General features: G+C 39.6%; 1 pseudogene; it reads left to right on the forward strand.

Moving 5' to 3' along the window:
- Positions 1–10,667: 10,667 nt before the first annotated feature.
- LOC138442967 (uncharacterized) lies at positions 10,668–14,597 on the forward strand (annotated as a pseudogene).
- Positions 14,598–15,007: the final 410 nt, after the last annotated feature.

Here is a 15,007-nt window from a genome sequence, read left to right on the forward strand (position 1 = left end):
CTTTTTCACTCTCCTTTTTCACATTCATCAAGAGGCTCTTTATTTCCTCTTCACTCTCTGCCATTAAAGTGGTATCACCTGCATATTTAAGTTGTTAATATTTCAGCAGTCAATGGAATCCAGCAATCTTGATTCCAGCTTATGAGTCATCTAGCCTGGCATTTCTCATGATGTAGTCTGCATATATAGCAAAACATACTCCAGCCAAAGTCTAAATGGAATTCAGAGAACAAGAGATCTTTATTTTTCTTTTCTCTAACTACAGAGCCTGCCACTAGGCTAGGAAAAAATGCTGAATCAATTTATGTTTGGCTTACAGAAAGAAACAAATGAAGAAAGCAAAGAATTGTAATTAGTTAAAATTACATCATGAATATATGAAGAAACTAATTTCTAATTAACATTCAAAAGCATGTGTGTGTGTGTGTATACTCAATCGCTCAGTGGTGTCTGACTCTGTGACCCAAAGGACTGTAGCCCACCAGGCTCCTCTGTCCATGGGATTATCCAATATTCAAAACTGTGTAAAATCTGACTTTAGAGACTTAGGGTGAGAGAATGCCCAGTGGTCACATCCCCAAATTTAATCTCTGTTATTTCCAGTCTGTTTGCTAAAGACAGTACTAATTGACCAAGGGTGTTGATTAAATGATCAACGTTACTTTATATGTAAGACTTAAGTTTGCAATACTAGCTAAAATTAGGGTAATAAAATTCCCCCACGAAAAGAAGGACTGGCCATGTTGGTCCATTTAGAGGTGGCTGGACTGTATGCTATACTATGAACTTTCCTTTTCTCCACCAGTTTTATACAGTCTTGCCAAGTCTCATGAGGATGTGATTTCCTAGCTTACCCAATATAGGCCCAGGTCTCTCATCTCTGAAGTCTGAGACTCCTAGAGTCAACTGTAATTAACTGAGAATTATAGATCAATGAACCAGTGTCACCTTTCAAATCAAACACAGTTTGGTTCATTGTGGTGTCTGGTAAAAATGTTGGAGGGAAAGACAGAAGGAAGAAGAAAACAACAAAAAGAAGTAGGATGGGAGAGAAGCAGGGGAATATACTTATATGAATTGGTAGAATCAATTATTATAAAACAGACTTTTTGTAAACATTGTGCTATAATATATCTGTCAAAGAATTTAATTTGCTCTTTAAGGGGATGTGCTATCCTATAAAGAGCGTAAGATTAATTTTATGATATCTCCTGTTCCTATCTATGATCCAAGTTCCTAGACCTTGATCAACTCAATGTCTCCTAATACCAATATTCTCATGAATGTGATAAATGTTAAGCATATTCATTCCAAACACTTTTGAAGGGATCAAAGGAACTCATTTATATAAGATCAAGTGCACATCATAGACACTTTTCTTTCCATTTCTCCATCATACTGAGCATCAAGAACTTCCTATTTAACATCCATAAATTGTCCACTTATAATTTTATATGCAAGACAATTTGAATCTCAAGTCTCTGAAGCCCAATTATAGGAGGATGGGAAAAGAGTATATTAGCTTGAAATGTAACTGAAACTTTTAAACTACATTATAAATGGTGAAACAGCAGCAAAAATACACCCACTCTGACCACAGATATCTAATCATCCTTAAAGATAACAAGGTTTACCTGGAAAGTTTATCTGATCCAATAAAGGCAATTTTGCTCTGACTAAACGTAAGGAATTACATTCATTAGTAAGTAATCTGTGAAAAGAAAAACAATTTAAGTTTCCATTTCTGATTGCTGCAGCTATGCTAATCTTTCAGGCCTCCAACTCCACCTGCTTTAGAATGTAGTTCTGTTTGCTGCCTGTTTATTTCCCAGTGAATGAAGGAGAAGGGGATGACAGGGGATGAGATGGTTGGATGGCATCACCAACTCGATGGATATGAGTTTGAGCAAGCTCCATGAGCTGGTAATGGACAGGGAAGCCTGGTATGCTGCAGTCTATAGGGTCACAGAGTCGGACATGACTGAGTGACTGAACTGACTGACTAAAGAAGGATGTTCTTTCCAATACATGATGCCTCAGGTAGTGCTAAGATCAAACACTAATTCCTGTGGCAGACTTCCACAGCTTATTGTTAGTTTTCCCTGCCAATTCGGGATAGTCATCATGTATTCAATATTGAATCTTCATATTGAATATATTTTCTCTATATTCACCACATAGGAATGCTTTTTAAAAAAATAAAAGTGCAAGGGAATTCCCTGATGGTCCAGTGGGAGGACTTGCAAATCTCACTGCTGGCACCTGGGTTCAATCTCCGGTTGGGGAACTAAAATTCCACAACCCATAAATAAGTAAATACATAAAAGCACAAAAATTATATTTAGGAGGGGGTAGGATTCTTTAGCTAAATCTCACTGGGAGTAACTCTACTGTCTGTTAGTTCTTGTGACATTTAAAGAAAATGAGCAGAAGATGAGGTTATAGGTGAATGTCAGACTTTAGAGTTGGAAACCGAAGTTGATAGCAGAATGCATTGATCAGCCCAGGATAATCTAATATTTAATCAGTTAGTCATACTGATGTGCACTTGAGATTATCGGTTTCATAAATTAAACAAATCAACAAAAAGTTAAAAAGCCAAGATGACACAACACTAGGATCCCTAGATAAGACCTTCTCTCACTGTGTCAAATCTTAGATTTTAATTCTGGCTTCACCATTCTGGCTTGTTCAAGCTGGGAGACTTTAGTCAAGTGACCTCAAGCTTATCTGAAAAATGTTGATGTTAGTATTTACTTATAAGATTGTTGTAAAGATTAAATTAAATAAAACATATAAAGTATTTAAATAAAGAAATCTTAAAGTGGACAGGTAAATTATAGTCATAGGTTTCTTGTTAAATATGATTAAAACCATGTGGGATAACCATTTCCAAGATGATGGTATAACTACTATTCAGACTAGAGAATTTACATTTAGAGTTGATATTCTTGGTCCAGTATATTATCACCATAGCTAGTGTTTCACAGGCTTTTCTAAGCCCCTTTTCTGTTCCATGGCAGAAGAACTAACCCATACTGATTTCTTCAGACAGAATGCTATGTGTAAAATTATGTCTTCCCAAAATTTATACTGAGGTCCTAACCCTCAGCACCTCAGGATGTGAACTTATTTAGAAATAAGGTCATTGCACACATAATTAGTAAAGTTGAGGTAATACTGAGAGAGAGTGGGACCCCAATTCAGTATGACTCATTTCTTATAAAGGAGGAAATTTGGACACAGACAAGCACATGGGAGAACACCATGTGAAGATGAAAGAAACTGTGGTGATGCCTCAGAAACAAAGGAACATCAAAGACTTCTGATATTCAGAAATTCACCAGAAACTGGGAGAAAGGCATGGAAAAGATTCTCCTCCAAAGCCATACGAGAAAACAAACCCTGCCAACACCCTGATCCTGGAGTTTAGCTTCCAGAACTGTGAGACAGTTGTCTCACAATTTTAAACCACCAGGTTTATGTTACTTTGTTATAGCAGTTTTAGCAAATTAATGCACAGGGTAAGACTTCCATCTTAATTACAAGCAACTTGTGTGGACCCAGAATTATTCTACCCTTTAAAATAAATGGCGTATATCTGTTCTGATTCATTTTTTAAAGTTTTAGACATTTTTAAAGGCTTTTAGACATTGTACGTATCAGTTAGGTTTTCGGTAAAAAAAAAAAAACAGTCAACAGCTTCAGGCAAGAATTTTAAAGAAGAAACTATCTATGGAGGTACATATGTGTAAGACTAAAGGAATTCACAAGCTGCTGAGACACTCAAAGAGAATCAACAGTGAGAAGTTAATATTGTCCCCCATGACCTGAAGGAAAAAGGGGGAAATATGCAATTCATTAAGCTTAATTGAGAGCTGCAACCATGAAATAAAGGCTACCAGGCAGAAACCACCACCTTAGGGGGCACAACACAACACAAACTGCATTGAAACAGAAAATTGTAGGGAAAAAAAATACTCTGATCTACAGGAGCCTCTCATTAGGTGATGCCAACCAGAAACCAGAAGGCAAAGAGGTCCCAGTGATGTAGTCCATAGAGGTCAGTCTTCCAGGCACAGAGCAAGACAAAGAAGAGCATAGAATGGACCTGAGGGCAAAGGGAGAGTAATGGGAACCAGAATCGATTACGGCTCTTTTGACTGTGAATAACAAATTACCCGGCTAAAAATGGCTTAAGCAAAACGTAAATTTTTTTTTAAGCTCAGTGACAGAAATTTTAGAGTTGGTTCAGCTTTCAATGACGTCAGAGCACTAAACTTTAAGAGTGTCTCAATTTTTCTTACAAGGTAAAAACAGATTCCTGCATTTCCAAGCATCACATAATTATACAAATAAGTTCAAAGCCAAAAGGAAGAGGTCAGGGAGCTCTCTCTTTTTCTTCTCTCTCTTTTGCTAATATGGTTATTTTTCCTGGAAGGCATTCCCTTATATATTATTGGCTAGATATAGGTCACATAGTCACCACTAAACCACTAAGTGGTGAAAAGAACTGGAATCATTATGACTGCTTTAATTATTTATCTCATGGGTCAGGTGCCTCCTTCCTTAATGAAGAGGCTGTCTAGAAGATAACATCAAATGTGAGGCAAAAAAAAAAAAAAAAAACTGAAGAATGCTAAATAAGAAAATGCAACCACTGTGTTCCTTTTTTCCAAGTAAATCCTCAGGATCAAAGTCTCAGTGCGCCCTCTCAGGACTTGACAACACCTCCCAATTCTTCTCTTCCTACAGTTCTGATACTGTTTAGGCTGAACTCTAATTTTCATCATGATTGAAAAGTCAGCAAAGTCCATTCTAGCCTTTGTCACCACTGACCTTAAGAATCACATAGCTTTTCATTGCCTCTCTCTGCCTGGTTTTGCTCATTGCTAACTGAGACATGCTGCTACAAATGCAAGTCCAAGTGCCCGACGCACAGTGAGACCAAATACCAAAACTTCTGAGTTTGAAGAAACAGAGAAAGGTTTATTGCAGGGCCATGCAGGGAGACTTGTGGCTCATGCCTTAAATACACCAAACTCCCCGAAAGCTTTCAGCAAGAACCTTTTATAGAAAAGGTTAGGGAGGGGTATAGTTGTTGCAAACTTCTTAGTGTCAGATCCTTTGTCCCTGAGGTTAGTGAAGTCATAGGCAGGTCACAATATTCCCATAAACCTCCACCAAAACAAATTTTACTTTCTGTTCTTACAAGAATGAGCAAGGTCCCAAATCTCAGCATTTGCTCTCTGAGTTTCAGGTCCTGACTAAGAGAAGAGAGTCCCTATGTAAGCTAGTTATCCAGCCAGGGAATGTTGGTCCAACACCCAGTCTAGTTTCTCCCACCAATGTCCAGGCCTGGCTAAGGAGGCAGATCTCAGCTGGTAGCAGCCTCGAGGCCAGGTCCCCAGACCCTGCCCAGCCATCATTACTAAGGGAGCAGCACACCTAGGACTCAGACAGCCCTCAGGCTTTTCATTTAAACTGGAGCAGTTCATTTGTATAAGATCACTGGAAATATGTGTCGTAGCAAATACCAATCAGGTTAATTCCCAGCTTACAGCAATTGCACTTCTTCTGGTTGGACCTAAAGCACTGATGTGCAGCATCTTTACAACTTAACCCTGACCTCGGGCCACCTTCTAGGAGGAGACAACTGATTTCAGCTGTACCAACTTTTGAAATTAGAACAGAGAGACTGGAGCTGGCTGAAGATATTACCTTAAAGTCAGCATCTGTATATTCCAGTTGCTGAGACCTCCACGGACTGCAGCCCACGTGAAGTTGGTGATGGGGGAGAGATTTACTGCTGCTTTAAGGCCTGGCCAGTGGGCAGCCACAGCGAGGGGTCTGGAGCTCTGCGGGACACAACCCTCATCCTGTTAGCTGACGTCCCAGCTCACTGACATTCCAGAGGCCACAGGGTCTGGAGGGCCCCAAGGAGAAAGCTGTGATCTGCCTCTTACTGCACTCTCTGCCACAAGGATCACTGGCCTGCTGACTGCTGGCGCACCCGACTTCTAACCCCTGCTCTCAGGGTCTCAAGCTAACAGTCATGCACCAATGGCTGTGTTCCTGCCTGGCCCCTATTACAATGGTTTCACTTCAAAATATCATTGGCACTTTCGTCATTGTTATTGTGGATACACAAACAAGCTGGGAAATCTCAAGTTTAGGCACATTTTTATAGTAAGAACAGAGATTTAGTTCAAAAACTAATATTTAAAAAAAGTCAATATTAGAGATAATATAAAAGTAGTGCGGATATAAGATTCTAATCTCACTTCTATTGACTTCCAGTGTGAACTTCTTTCAAGAAGTCCCAAAAGGTCTCTGAGCCTACTTTCTCATCTACTAGATGAAAGTATCTTTTCTTGGGTGTTAGTTCTAAAAGATCTTGTAGGTCTTCATAAAACCGTTCAACTTCAGTTTCTTCAGCGTTACTGGTTGGGGCATAGACTTGGATAGCTGTGATATTGAATGGTTTGCCTTGGAGATGAACAGGGATCATTCTGTCATTTTTGAGATTGCATCCAAGTACTGCATTTTGGACTCTTGTTGACCATGATAGCTACTCCATTTCTTCTGAGGGATTCCTGCCCGCAGTAGTAGATATAACAGTCATCTGAGTTAAATTCACCCATTCCAGTCCATTTTAGTTAGCTGATTCCTAGAATGTTGACGTTCACCCTTGCCATCTCTTGTTTGACCATTTCCAAGGCGTGCTGCGATTCATGGGGTTGCAAAGAGTTGGACACGACTGAGCGACTGAACTGAACTGAACTGAGATGAAAGTATTAGGTTAGAATGCTAACTTTAAAAATATATCATAAAATATCTATGAGCAGTTTGTGATGCTGGTGACATTCTAGACTTCAAGATCTATAAGTAACATTAACTAACACTGGTTTAAGCTTTTCAGCTTACTAAATGCTTTTACAAATGGAGAGGTAGAGCTGTTGACTGTGTTTGCCAATCCCTTCAAAGTCTGAACTTAACATATCTGCTTTGAGATTTCCCCCTCTTCTACTGATGAACATTAATATACTAATATTCTGTCCCATAAAGTACAAGCTAGCCTAAATGGATTAGGTTTATTTTCATATAATGAGTCAATCCCCTGACACCAGTTGTTTTCCAGCTTGTGCAGGTGGTGATCATGTTGTGTACTCAGAAAGCAAGAGAGATTCCTGTCTTCAAAAAATCTTATACAGTGACTATCATTCTCTCACTTTTCCTGGCAAATTCACAGGGCTCAAATATAAGTCTTTGACTTAATGACAATGTCACATTATTTTCATATTATAGGAAGGTTAACCTTAGAACAGTCTAAATAACCTAAGCAAGTTCAAAATATTCTCATTTCCATGTTCCTAAAATTTTCTGAATATATACACCTCCATTTCTGCAGAGAATATAATACTTTTAAGCTGTTAAGTTACCAGACTCCCAAAATAATGTAAGATAGATATTTCCTTCTTAGAACAGTCCTTTAGATGATCAAACGATACTTAACATCTCTGGTAAAACGACAATTGATCCCTTATTTTCACACGAAACATACTAATTTAAAGAAGCAAGGTATGTCACTGCAATGTTTTCTCATCAAATGTACTTCAGAAATAAGGATAAATACAGTTTTAAAGATTATTTGGCATTTATATTAGACACCTGAGGCCTCATAATTTTTTACAATAAGCTCAGAAAGATATGCATTATGGAGTATGCAATAAAGAGAGCGTTATGAGTCCAGAGAATCATGTGTCTGGGAGACTCTGGAAGCATGCGTTAAATAATATGAACAATATAGCCTATATAATCCTCAACTGATAAACAATTTAAAATACTAAAAGCTGTACAATATTTTATTAGGAAAAGAACTATACTTTCACCATTATTTGGATTCATCTTACTCATACCTGGGACCTGCTACCAGACAGCCTCCTAACACTCAACAAATTCGAAGAGTTTAAAGGTTACCTGACAGGAGCCAGGATCAAAAGTCAGACTTTTCTTTGGGTGGAGATAAGTTCCCCACTACATTTTTCATTTCTGTCTGGAGTTGACTCCTTCTAATCAGTTCTTTATACCCCACAGCCACAGTGATATGCCCCTCAAAATTTCCTGTTGCTCTCACAACAAACTAGTAACAAAGCTGTGTTCCCATTTCCCCAGTCTCATTTTAAGCCATAGACCACTCCACTTTCCCTACTGAAGTCCATGCAATCCTTCTATACTCCTTTCATCACAAGACCGTCTCAAGGGCTGAAGCTTCAGCATAAATTGCTCTTCTTCCCTCTCCTATTTGCCAGTAACTAGCACTGACTCCTCTTATTGCTTAGCCATCACTCATTATATAATTAATATTTTCTTTCCCACAAGATTTTGCCATGCATCCAATAAGAATTATGTTAATTTTTTCTCCTCAGTATACCCTAGCATTTAGTACAGTTTATTATATAATAAACAGGAGTTAATGTTTACTTTAACCAATTATACTCAAATTGATTCACTCCAATCTTAGGACTGTGACATAGTGAATAAACTCATTCTCTTCATCTCATGATCAGCACATATTTGTGGAGCACTTAAGTGCAAAACTATGTATAACTGGAACCCATGGTATACAAAACAGTGCCAACAGGAAAAGATATTTGGAGCCATTATGTTATGTAGCTGGAGGTAACAAAGAAGTGGGCTCCATTACCAATCTGATTGATAGCAACCTTTCCCTCTTTCAAAGAACTATAACTATAAACAGCCCGAGAAGTTAATTCAAAGACCTAGAAATGAACTAATATTATTACCTTTAACTCTGATTTGACTTTGTTTTCTGTTCATGATCACAGAATTGGTGAGAAAAAAATTGACAACAAAATTACCAACATAAATTCACACGAGACGAGTAATGAGTCATGCTGATCACAATGTTCTCTCATTATTTGTTCACATACACCCTTGTGTGTCATCTCAGAACACACGTGCAGAGATGGAGAAAACAGAGCCTGCTTCTGCATTTGCTTCTTTCTTTCCAACACAGATGTTTGGCAGCACTCATGAGATGGCATTGTGCTAATACTGAGCCACTTTTATGCTTGTGTTTATCTTCAAATATATCTAACTGGTTTGAAGCCATAAATTTTTTTAGCTATAATTACAATTATGCCCTGGGTGACATTGTGGATGGCTTATTGTGTTTCTAAAAAGGTAGGAAAGTCTGCTTCTGGGAATTAGTGAGTGAATGTAATGATTCTAGAAGCAACAATATGTATCATAATGAACCCAAATCAATATTTTTATGGTGGGATTTGATGCATTTGTTGCTGCTTTCTTTTCTAAGTTAAAAAAAAAAAAACAGAGTTGGAGTAAACAGCTAACATTTTCACAAAAAGCTGGAAATTTTAAATACATGGGTTATTTCCAAAGGTAATAAAAATATAGAATATGAAAAATAATACAATGAATTCTTCACTTATAGAAAACAATCTCCATTGTCCAGATACTCAAGTATCTAAAACACAACTTCAATCTATAACTTAACTCCCTACTTACCTTTTTTCTTTTAATTATGTAAATTTTAGGTGTACAGCATTATAATTTGGCAGCTGTGTATGCTACAAAATGATCACTGCTACAAGTCTGGTTATCATTCATCACCATACAGTTGATCTCCTTCATGCCTCTTACCTACCCCCAACCCACTTTCTCTCTGGGAAACACTACTCCATTTCCTGTATCTATGAATTTGCTTTGTTTTATTATATTCTACATATGAGTGGAATGATATGACATTTTTCTCAGTATGACTTATTTCAGTTAACAATATCTTCAGCGTTCATTCATGTTGTTACAAATGACAGGATTTCATTCTTTTTTATAGCTGAATAGTATTCCTATAAATAGATAGATACACATATATGTATGTGTGTGTGCCACATTTTCTTACCCATTCATCCATCAAAGGACCCTTAGGTTGTTTACATATCTTGACCATTGTAAGCAATGTTGCAATGAACATAACAATTCATATATCTTTCAAATTAGTGTTTTTATGCTTGTCATATAAATATCCAGAAGTGAAATAGTTAGAGCATATCTTAGTTCTATTTTTAAATTTTTTTTTGAGGATTGTCTACACTGTTTTCTGTAATGGTTCTGAAAAACTTGAGGAAATTGGACTTTACACTTCTGTTTTTGTCCTACAGGAAAAGGGAGGGATTGTATTGTAATAAGGGCTGTACAAGGCCATTAGCATGAGATCCTAAGCATAGTGGTTACACAACTTACTCCAAGTAGCCAGGCAATGGTCCTGGCTGCAGAGAGTGAAATGAAAGGTGGATTGCAGTCTTCTCGCCTGGGCCCTCCAGGCCCTCCAGCCTTGGGCCTATGGGTGAGCTGGAGAAGGAAAGAGCAGGGACAGGCTGAGGGCTGTGTCCTGCAGGGTTCCAGAACCCACTCCATAGCAATCAACCAGCCTGGTCCAGGCCTTGAAAGCAGTAAACCTCTCCCCCATCTCTGCCTCCATAACCTAATGGCCACAGCGGTCTCCATGGGCTGTGGTCCACAAGATTAGACCTGTTTGGAGCCTCAGGAGCATGAGGATGGGTGGGAACTGGATGCCTTGCTCCTTCACTGATGACAGCTGAGCAGGGTCTGGGGACCCGGCCATGAGGGCATCATCAGCAGAGATACGCCTCTTCAGCCCTGCCTGTGCACTGGTGGGAGAACCCGGACTGTGTGCTCCATGAAAACTCCCAGGCAGTTTTAACTGGCTGGAGTAGGGACTGCCTTCTCTTAGCCAGGCCCTGACCTCAAAGGGTGAAAGTTAAGACTTGGGACCTTGCCTTTTCTTGTCGGGATGGAGAATAACACTTGTTTTGGTTGAGGTTTACAGGAACAACATGACCTGACTGTGAGCTCCCTTCAAGCACAAAAGATCTGACCCCAAGAAGTTTACAACAACTAACCACATTCCTCCCTCTACTTTCCTATAAAAGGATTTTGCTGAAAGTTTTCAGAGAGTTCAGGATTTTTAAGCCATGAGCCACCTATCTCCTTGCAAACCTTTCTCTGCTCCAGTCTCTGATGTTTGGCCTCACTGTGCCTTGGGTACAATAACTTGAGTTCAGTAACAATCTCATTGCGGTTTTGTTTCGCATTTTCCTAATAACTGGGAAAGATCTTTTCATGTGCCTGTTGACTATCTACTTGTCTTCTTTTGAAAAATATCTATTCAGATCTTCTGTCGATTTTAAAACCAAACTTCTTACTTCGAGTTTCTGAGTGCCTTATATTTGAAATGTCTCTCAAGGAGGAATGAAAACAAAATTAAACTGGAGATAAAATAGTAAAATATAGGTATGCAAAAACATTGGAGGTAAACTGGGCTTAAGTAGGTACATTTTCAGAATGGCTGAAATTTTTGCCTTTAATACTAAATGACACTAATGTGTCACATTATAAATGACATGATAATATGTCACATTATTATGTGCCATGCACTGACCAGGTGCTTAAGAATTTCCTCTTATTTTCTTATTTTGTGGAATAAAGAACTAAACATCAAAAATGTCAAGTAAGTTGTCCAAATATCCAAACCTATTAATAAATAAAATTGCAAAATACAAAAAAAATTCATTCCAGCATTTAAAAATAGAAATCTGCCTTAATTATAAGGAAACTGCTCTGTGTGTGAAGTTGCTTCAGTCGTTTCTGACTCTTTGCAGTTCTATGGACTATAACCCACCAAGCTCTTCTGTCCAAGGGATTCTCCAGGCAAGAATATTGGAGTGGGTTGCCAAGTCCTTTTCCAGGAGATCTTCCTGACTCAGGAATCAAACCCACATCTCTTTACGTATCTGGCATTGGCAGCCAGGTTCTTTATGACTAGTGCCACCTGGGAAGCCTAAGAAACTGCCCTACCCCTGTGTCATAGCAGTGTAAAGCCTCAGGGTCCAACACTGTACCTGCTGTATCACATGCACACAACATTCACATTATTGAAGAATCAAAATGAAGAAAATGATAAAACAATGGAAAAAATATGGAGGAAGTGTTTATGTCTTTGTTGGTAACATAGAATCATCATTAAAATCCTTAAAATCAAAATCCCTATTAAGCTTTCCCCTCCAATATTTTATATGTAACTGATACTGTTTTGGAAAATCTTAACCAAACTTCATAGAAATATATCCAAATGAAAATGAAAAACAAGAGTATTTTTAGATAAATGCGTATCATTCACCATGAAGTTTTATGGCAGTATTTAGACAATTTGCTGCGACTTCACTTTCACTTTTCACTTTCCTGCATTGGAGAAGGAAATGGCAGCCCACTCCAGTGTTCTTGCCTGAAGAATCCCAGGGACGGGGAGCCTGGTAGGCTTCCGTCTATGGGGTCGCACAGAGTCAGACACGACTGAAGCGACTTAGCAGCAGCAGCTGCCTTTTTTTCCTTTTAACTTCCTGACTTTGGATTATATTAGAGGAACTGAATCCTGGACATCTGAGTTTTCCCCTGTGGTTTTCTAGATTTTCTATTTTCCAATTTATATATTAATATCACTAGCTATTCTGTATGTATCTTTTTAAAAGTGAAGTCATCCAAGGAAGAAAAGGTGTAATATTTGTTCAGTTCAGTTCAGTCCCTCAGTCGTGTCCGACTCTTTGCGACCCCATGAATTGCAGCACACCAGGCCTCCCTGTCCATCACCAACTCCTGAACCTCACTCAAACTCACATCCATCGAGTCAGTGTTGCCATCCAGCCATCTCATCCTCTGTCATCCTCTTCTCCTCCTGCCCTCAATCCCTCCCAGCATCAGAGTCTTTTCCAATGAGTCAACTCTTTGCATGAGGTGGCCAAAGTACTGGAGTTTCAGCTTTAGCATCATTCCTTCCAAAGAAATCCCAGGGCTGATCTCCTTCAGAATGGACTGTTTGGATCTCCTTGCAGTCCAAGGGTTGAATGTAAAGAAATCTCATTGTTTATTTTTTCATACAAAATAGAATTGTGTTTAGTTGTAGAAATGGACCTCTATGTTTCTCTCTCTATTTCTCTCTCTCCACTGTTTTTTTTTTTTTCATAAAGTCATGTTTGAAGTCTAAACTTAGAGACACAACAATTTCTGAACAGAAAAAAAAAGGCTTCCTCCAGGCCATTACGAGTCACAGTTCACTTGTTCACGCCTTTCTCTGTCCCAGTAAAATTTCCCGTAATCACCCTATTCAGAAGGTCTTTGAATCAGCCATCTGATTCATGTATAAACATGCACTAAGTTGTAGATTAATTATGTCATTTATAATTTAAATTATGAATGCCTTAACCTTTGCATTTTACTTTAGTTCATGGTATCTTCACCCAAAGAAGTGGCTAATGTGACATCTCCAAAAAGACTGGAGTCACAGGGGAAAAGTCAGAAAATAAAACAACAGGTCAGATAAGAGGTTAAGTTAGATGAACTTAGCAGATACGCTTAGGCCATGGTGGTGGTTGTAGCCACGCAGAGCCTGGCGACCCAGGCATCCACAGTGCTGTTCTGTCCTGCCAGCCCACAGCCCCAGCTGGCCAGGGTCTGCTGGTCGTGGTGCTGGGCCAGCAAGGTGCAAGCCCTGAGAAGGTGTTCGCTGTGTACGCCAGGTGGGTAGCTGGGAGGACGCCCCAGGCATGCAAGCAACAGTGCCTCACACACCTGAGCCCGGAGGAGAAGGTGCTGCAGAGGAAACTGAAAGCAGAGTAGCAGCTCAGACAGCCAGAGACCGAAAGAAAGATCGAGTGAGTGAGCTGAAACAGCAAGTGGTAGATATGGGAGAAGAAAACCAGAAACTTTGCTAGGAAAATTAGCTTTCACAAGAGAAAACTCGTTTGTAGTTGAGAACCAGAAGTTAAGACAGCTCCTGGGGATGGATGACTAAAGAGGAAGCAAAGACCAGGGGGAATGGAGCCGGGCTGGTGGCCTCCTCTGCTGAGTCCACAGCAGGTGCAGAACCAGTCGTTATCCCTCCAGCACATTCCTAATGGATTCTCACGGTGTTGACTGTTCATACTCTGAGTCTGATTACCTGTCTGACACTTTCTTCAACTTGGACCCAGTCATGTTCCTCAGATGTCCTTCCCCAGAGTCTGCCAGACTGGAGTAGCTCCCATATGAGGATTCAGAAGGACCCAGTTCCTTAGTGACCTCCCCTTGTCCATCCTTGAGGATGTCATCAGCCAAGCTGAAAGCCATTAATGAACTGATTCACTTTGACCACGTATGTACAAAGGATCTAGTCTTAGAGACACCCTCTGAGATAGAGAGCCAAGTTAGTGTGGTAGTGAAGATTGAGGAAGCACCTTTCAGTCCCTCGAAAAAGATCACCCTGAATTCACTGTCTCAGTGAAGGAAGAACTTGTAGAAGATGACTTCATTCCAAAGCTGGAGATCTCAGATCTGCTTTCAGTCAGCCGTTGCCTAAAGCTATCTTCCTGCCTATTGGATGCTTGTGGTGACTGTAGCTATGAGGGTTCCCCTTCTCTCTTGAGTGACAAGTCCTCTCTGACCATTCTTGGGAGGACCCTTTTGCCAGTGAACTCTTCCCATGGCTGATTAGGGTCTAAAGAGTGATCCAATATTGAGCTCTTTTCTTCACAATTACACGGCCTGGAGGACAGCACAGAGGCCTGTGCTTCATCCAAAAAGCCAAAGCACAGAGTGTATGGTCCTAGATAATTCCTCAAAAGTATTGTTTCAAAACTCATAGGTCACCCCAAGTATTGTCTTTTGATATTCAGAGGTCCAAGGTATGCAGATACATTACTATAATCAGAATTACAGCTTCTGAGGGTGTACCTTTATCTTCAGTTCAGTTCAGTTCAGTTGCTCAGTGGTGTCTGACTCTGCAACCCCATGAATTGTAGCACGCCAGGCCTCCCTGTCCATCACCAACTCCCAAAGTTCACTCAGACTCGCGTCCATCAAGTCAGTGATGCCATCCAGCCATCTCATCCTCGGTCGTTCCCTTCTCCTC

Source organism: Ovis canadensis, chromosome 6 (assembly GCF_042477335.2).
Source record: "Ovis canadensis isolate MfBH-ARS-UI-01 breed Bighorn chromosome 6, ARS-UI_OviCan_v2, whole genome shotgun sequence".
NCBI classification, from domain to species: domain Eukaryota; kingdom Metazoa; phylum Chordata; class Mammalia; order Artiodactyla; family Bovidae; genus Ovis; species Ovis canadensis.